This window comes from Procambarus clarkii, chromosome 38 (genome assembly GCF_040958095.1).
Source record: "Procambarus clarkii isolate CNS0578487 chromosome 38, FALCON_Pclarkii_2.0, whole genome shotgun sequence".
NCBI classification, from domain to species: domain Eukaryota; kingdom Metazoa; phylum Arthropoda; class Malacostraca; order Decapoda; family Cambaridae; genus Procambarus; species Procambarus clarkii.
The window spans coordinates 34654377-34662447 of record NC_091187.1 but is presented as its reverse complement, the minus strand read 5'-3'; positions in this window follow the sequence as shown (position 1 = coordinate 34662447).

Below are 8071 nucleotides of genomic sequence, written 5' to 3'. Positions count from 1 at the left end.
ACTAGCCTAGTGCCATATCTGAACTTTTTCAAGCTTCGCCTTGTGCTTGACAAGGTACGGACTCCATGCTGGGGCCACATACTCCAGGATTGGTCTTACATATGTGGTATAGAAGGTTCTGAATGATTCCTTACACAGGTTCCTGAAGGCTGTTCTGATGTTAGCCAGTCTCGCATAATCACACACGTGTGTGTGTGTGTGTGTGTGTGTGTGTGTGTGTGTGTGTGTGTGTGTGTGTAAAATATACACTGAGGACAGGCAGCTTGTGCATGTCTATTCGTTAGGTGTATATCGAGGTCCACCTCCAAGGTCGAACTACTGACCTCCACATTCACCCTGGGCACAAGTAGTCTCGAACCACTAACCCCAGGAGCAGGAGACAGTAGTTCTATTAACTACTTTACCTACAGCATAAAGAAGAATTCCAGAAACAAGAAATGGCAGTTGTTAACTGCTTCTGGAATCCTTCCTCGAATGTAGATGTTGCAAGGTTCTTTGATTATGTATTATGTATATATAATATTGCACAACAGTTTAAGAAACAACTCTGATAGAGAGGCTTACAATGTCTCATTATATTTGTATATTCATATAGTGTGTTCATGAGGCTTTTCTTTAATCTTTCATCCTTATTCTCTGACCGCTTAATCCTCTTTGACCATTCTAAGGTAAGCTATACCTGTTTTTGGTTAATTACACCTGACCAACCCTTGGGATGGGTTGGTCAGGTGTCGGCCTATATATCTTCCCCCCTTCTCCCTTCTCCTCAGTCAGTCTGGTGTTGACAAAGGCTTTAACAAAGCCGAAACGTTCACCTCATTTCATATTTCTCTGTGGATTTTCCGCATAAAATGATCAGTGTTTTGTGATCGTCAATTGCATATATATATATATATATATATATATATATATATATATATATATATATATATATATATATATATATATATGTCGTACCTAATAGCCAGAACGCACTTCTCAGCCTACTATTCAAGGCCCGATTTGCCTAATAAGCCAAGTTTTCATGAATTAATGTTTTTTCGTCTACCTAACCTAACCTAACCTAGGTTTTTTTGGCTACCTAACCTAACCTTACCTATAAATATAGGTTAGGTTAGGTTAGGTAGGGTTGGTTAGGTTCGGTCATATATCTACGTTAATTTTAACTCCAATAAAAAAAAATTGACCTCATACATAGAGAAAAGGGTTGCTTTATCATTTCATAAGAAAAAAATTATAGTAAATATATTAATTCAGGAAAACTTGGCTTATTAGGCAAATCGGGCCTTGAATAGTAGGCTGAGAAGTGAGTTCTGGCTACTAGGTACGACATATATATATATATATATATATATATATATATATATATATATATATATATATATATGTGTGTGTATATCACGAAAATAAACACGTGATTAAGAATGTGACAATGTCAGACCACGGAGGAAAAAATGAAACAGGAAATTTCCTTAAGTACTTTCGTATATTAAATACATCTTCAGAAGGTCATTTTACAGATCGAGTGATGGGTATAAATAGGCAGGAAGGAGTGGTGAAGTAAGGTGAGGTACAATACTTGGACAACGCAGACGGCCCATTGGCCCATCAGATGCACCCAATTGGCCCATCCGATGTAGCCCAATGGCCCATCTGATACAGCAGACATACAAGCATAATATATAGGTAATTATAACATAAAGAAGTAAATATATACAATAAATTAGTGAGACAAATGTTTTTCAATGATTCTACTTAAATCGCCCTTTAGCTGATCTATTAGAAATGGATCTAAGTTATATAGACCACTGCTAATATTCAAATTACTTTCTTTGGTGATCTGTATCAAAGCAGATTCAATTATGTTTCTGTTATAGGTGCTTTTACAATTTGTTATTGAAGAAGCACTCTCCCAATCAATTTGGTGAGCTTTTTCTGACAAATGCACAAACAAAGCAATAGACAATTGGCCATGTCTTACAGAGTATTTATGTTGCGATATTCTACATTTTAAATCTTTAGATGTTTGCCCGACATAGAACTTATTACATTCTTATTACATTACATACATTTATTGTATATATTTACTTCTTTATGTTATAATTACCTATATATTATGCTTGTATGTCTGCTGTATCAGATGGGCCATTGGGCTACATCGGATGGGCCAATTGGGTGCATCTGATGGGCCAATGGACCGTCTGCGTTGTCCAAGTATTGTACCTCACCTTACTTCACCACTCCTTCCTGCCTATTTATACCCATCACTCGATATGTAAAATGACCTTCTGAAGATGTATTTAATATACGAAAGTACTTAAGGAAATTTCCTGTTTCATTTTTCCTCCGTGGTCTGACATTGTCATATATATATATATATGTCGTACCTAGTAGCCAGAACGCACTTCTCAGCCTACTATGCAAGGCCCGATTTGCCTAATAAGCCAAGTTTTCCTGAATTAATATATTTTCTCTAATTTTATTCTTATGAAATGATAAAGCTACCTATTTCATTATGTATGAGGTCAATTTTTTTTATTGGAGTTAAAATTAACGTAGATATATGACCGAACTTAACCAACCCTAAATATTCTTTCTTTCAACCTTTCAAATATTCTATCTCTAATGCTAAGTATATTTAATTCTTTCCGCATGTTGAGAACTTTGGTAGTTATAGGATAGCCAAGTATAATTCTGAGTGCTTCATTTTCCATTTTTTCCAGTCTATCAATACTTTTGCCATTCTGCAGGACCAAAGCTGGTGCATGATAGTCTATCAGAGACCTTATATACGCTAAATACATCATTCTTGCTATTCTAATATTAACACCATATTTCGGGCTGTACCCCACTACAGTTCTGAGAGCCTTGAGTCTGTCTCTACATTGTTGATGTAACTTATTGACTGCAGTTGAGGTACAAGGGACAGAGACACCAAGGTATTTGAAAGAAGAGACATAGTCTATTGGTATGTTGTCTATCTTAAGTTTTCGTGGTCCACTTTTGCGGTTGCCAATTTGTCTGTTAAATACCTTAGTTTTAGCAGCGTTGATTACAAGACCAAGGCTCTCACAAGCTGTATGTATACAATTTAAGACTGTTTGCATTTTGCGGTGGGTTTTAGTATGTACAAGGATGTCATCTGCATATCTGATAGTGATGTTTGCCGGACTAGTTGGGATTGATTTTAGTAAAGCATTAATTAGAACATTAAACAAGGTAGGACTAAGTACTCCTCCTTGTGGGGTGCCTAGTTGCATTACTTTAGTTTCACTCTTGTAGCCTTGGAACAGCGCAGAGGACTTCCGGTTGGTAAGATAGCCTCGTATCCACTGTAATAAATGTCCCCCTATATCCATTCTCGCTAATTCATACATAATCACTTCCCTATTAGCAATATCAAAGGCATTTTTTAAATCAAAAAATGTTGTGTACTTGTGCCTTTTATCTCCATGAACAGTAAGAAAGGTTGTGATACAGTTGTGTACACTTTTACCATGTGTGAAACCATTGATATCAGGTGACATGTGCTCTTTAACTCTATACAATAATCTATTAAGCACCATTCTCTCAAAGAGAGAATGGTGCTTAGTTGATTGTCTACTATTCTCTCAAAGGTTTTGCACATGGCCAGGCTTTGGTACAGGTACCGTAAGACTGGTGGTCCATGATACAGGCAACTGCCCAGAGACATAGCTGGCATTAAACAATTCTAATAATGGGTTACCGGGTACACGATGTAGGAGTCTTAGAATATCATAGGTGATACCGTCCTCACCAGGAGCAGTGCTACTGCCCCTGGAGAGGGCTGCATCCAATTCATAATCTGTATATGGAACATCACATTCATCATGTTGCTTGCTCAACATGAAATTTATGAGAGAATTTCTGTCTGTGGACCTCGCCTGCAATTTCTCCCCGGTGCTAGCTGGTAGCATTCCAAGGCTGGAAACCTGAGTCCATTTTGCAATTAACTGATTGGCTTTCTGTAGCGGGTTTGGGTGTGAAACTTGTCTACTATTTTTACCAATAATTTTGTTTATGCCTTTCCAGGCTTTGCCCAGGGGAGTATGCAGGTTAAGTCCACTAACAAAACCCTCCCATTCATTTTGTCTCAGTTCAGTCATTCTCTCCCTTGCCGCTGCAAGCGCGGCCTGAAACAGTTTTAACATTTGAGGAGTTCTAAGGCTCTTATATGCTTTACCTGTCTGTCTAGCAATTGATTTAAGCTCTTTCAGTTTAGCATCATCATAGTACTGGTTGTGTCTGACCTGTTTACCAGTACTTCTTTTTGTTTGGCGTGACTCACTATTTTTGATGGCCTCATAGGTATATGGGTACATCCGGTCTCTTACCCTCGACCGCGTCGGTACCTTTATGGTCAGGAAGCCACGGATATTTACAATGGGGCTCGGTCAGTCAATATGATTCCTTTGACATCACTCAACTTATGTATTCTGTTCTCGTATTGACAATTTGAATGATATCAAGAATATTTTGAATATCTTTTGATATAGATGGTGCTGTAGTTGATTGTTGTTCATGACCTGTCCAGTGGGTCGAGACTGGTCTCATTAGCATCTCTCAGATTAGTGGGAAGAAATTCTTGCTGCAAGAATGTGTGTTCTCAGAGCTAACTAGGGTAACTAGAATACTTATTTCCTAAATAAATACTTTAATTGTAAATATTTGAAAATATATGGTATGTTTCCGAATTTCTGACGATATAAAACATATTGTGGTTTATAATTAAGTTCTTAATAGTGATCCTATCCTGCATCATAATTTACATAATATCTCCTTCTGTTTTGTGTATTAAAATGACTACTTTTTATGTTAATTTATTTCTGTAAATGATGATAATGATAAAGTTCAATAAATGTAAGTAAGAACATAAGAATGAAGGTAACTGAAAAAGACTTATTGGCCCATACGAGGCAGCTCCTCGTATGGAGCTGCCTTTGATAAGTAATTACCAAAGAAGGCACCAAGCCGGGAAGGCTGTGTAGCACAATAAAATAAGTCTACTGCTCCTGAAGAGGACGGTATTACTTACAGTTTACTGAGATTAGTCTCACAAGTACCAGGTAATCCACTTTTAGTGTTGTACAGAATGAGTTTAAGTGAAGGAGTATTACCTGATGATTGGACAGTGTCATTGTTCCCATCCCCAAAGCACACTCAGATAATTATAGACCCATATCTCTAACATAATTTTGTCTATTAGCACAGTTTTCGGCGTGAAGGCATTGAGTAGATCTCGGCAATACAAGAAGTTTCAAGCTAAACTTTCTAATATGCTACACTCACCTGAGGTCCGTAGAAGAGCGAAATCTGATTATGCATTTTGGTTCTACAAGGTAGCCAACTCCATCAAAATATTAAATATGTACCCAACTCAATTAACAATTAATCAACCAATTACTCCATGGGATAACTTGGATCTAGCAGTTGATTTTGTAAATGCACCCAAGAAAGATAATGTACACTCTACATTATTAAAACAGATAACACTGAAAAGCATCACTGAGAGTACTCAGGGTATGGGTAACGATGTGTGTCAGTGCTATACCGACGGTTCTGTAGAAGAAGGTGGACGATGTACCGGATGTGCATGTAATATATTTGAACAATCTTCTCTCGTACATACATGAATGAAGCGCGTCAATGATTGGGCAAGTACAACTCAAATCGAACTTGCAGGCATATACCTTGCCACTGAATTTTTAAAACACAAAAGCAGTCGACTTATATACTGTGATTCGCAGAGTGCACTCCTGGTATTGAACGCACATAGTAGTGACACCCAGAAAATAGTCAGTGATATTCGAATGAATATTTTAGCTGCCAAAGAAAAGAGATTTGAAATTAAATTCCTATGGATACCATCACATGTTGGCATCTCAAGGCATGACACTGTTGATATGCTTGCAAAGACAGCCTGTAGAAAACCAGTGGTAGAAATTTATATGGGTGTTTCATTAGCAGTGACTAAGAGAATACTTAAGCAAACATCTAATGAAAATCTCACCGACCTAACAAATTCACAAAGACCTGAAAATTGTAGCATTAAATATTATGATAGATATCGTGCGGAGACATTCACATACAGGATTAATGGAACAAGAACCCAGCAATGTGATGTTATAGTGGCCATAATACGCTTGGGATATAGACGTATCTGGCAGCTTTCTCAAAACCCAAATGTCGAGTACACAATGTGTCAACTTTGTGAAAGAGAAAATATGCACTCCCTTGAACATTATATTGTAGAATGTCCCATACTGACTGACTTTCGCCCTCCTTGGCTAAGGTATGCTGAACTGTGTAATTACTATTTGAGTACTGGAACACTTGATGATATATTGAACTTGTACCCTAGATTGACCATGTAACGTATCAATTATACAATGAATGTATGTGATGTAACTCTATAACCTGAGCTTGTGAAAGCACCTTAATCACCTTCAGTGATTAAGTGCTTAATTGCACACTAGTTTCTCTATCAGTTATCTCACCTTGTCAGAGTAAAAGAGACAAATATATGTGTATGTATGTGTGTATATATGTATGAATATATATGTATATGTACGCATACGTCTGTGTGTGTATATGTATGTGTATAAAGTATATGTGGAAGCTGGTCAGAATTCAATTTCACCTTTGTAAATGCACGTTAATGACACTATGTAAAAGACACATCGAACACTTTATGTAGGGCATACGTAAATCTGTGTATTTATGTATTTACGTATGTAGCTTAGCCTAGCATTTTAAAAACACTACAATCACCTTATGTGGTTGATTGTTCAATAAATCCCTGAACTATATGTTTAACAAATCTCTAACCCTATCAATGGAGTTAGTTTAGTTCTTATATTATGCACCCTATACCCATCTTGTGGGCGGTAGTGGAAAGGGTTAGAGTCCATGGCGGACTGAAGAAAATGTATATATGCTGCTTAGCATTGTTAATGTGTGGCCACGTCTGTGGTAGAAAATAATACAAAAAATCAAATAAAGGTATTATTGAAACTTTATAGAAAAACATTAAATCCTAAATATATCTTTAATATTATACTTGAAATATTGTATACTTTGCTCTCTCCATCGTACTTCTGCACCTGCTGGCAAGTGGTTCGGTGCAGTGTGCAGGTGATGTTCATTACTGGGTGAGCTGGCAGGTGGTGCTCACCTGCCAGCTCACCCAACGAAAATTTGGTTTTTAATACACTTACACATTTATTGGGTCTTTCCTTCACCTTCATTCAAGCACTAGGGTATTACAGTAAGTGTTTTAATTATAATATTTATTAACGTTATTATTTTTAATTTTTATTATTATTAGTATTATTATTAACAGGAGAGGATCGAGTGTGTGTGTGTGGGGGGGGGGGGTATAATGGTACACATGTCCACATCCCAATGCCCGCCCTTCCAAGACTGGGGGTGCGGGGGTGTACAATAAACTATACCCACATCCGGCGGCAGCTTGTCGAAGGCGGAAGTGTAGCCTAGACAATTTGTCATGATAATTAGTGATGACTCTTATTTTGATTATGGGTCCGTAATCCAGTTAAGCTTTTATTCTTAATTTATATTACAATGCTGGTAAAATACACTTCTTGATGATGAGTATGGAGTACAAATGAACTCATTGTGTACCCAAGTTCAAGTTCAAGTATGTTTATTGAGATAAGCAATAAATACATCTCAAAGGGATAGAGTAGCTTAGGCTATTTCAACCCCCCTCTAATTCAAGTCCCTCAAGGGGCGCACAAATACTGTGACTACAAATAGACAAATAACATTACAAGAATCCAAACAAGAATTGTGTACCCTATACTCACAGGATGAATATAGGGTACACAATAAACTACCACTCACATCATGGGTATGGGTTGCACAAGAAACTATCGCGCAGAGGATGAATATGGAGAGCAAAGTAAACAAAGATTCACACGATGAGAAAGGGTTGCGCAATGTCCTATGACTCACAGAATGAGTATTAGCTGCACAATAAACTACAGGTCACAGGATAAGTATGGGTTGCACAATAAATTACAGGTCA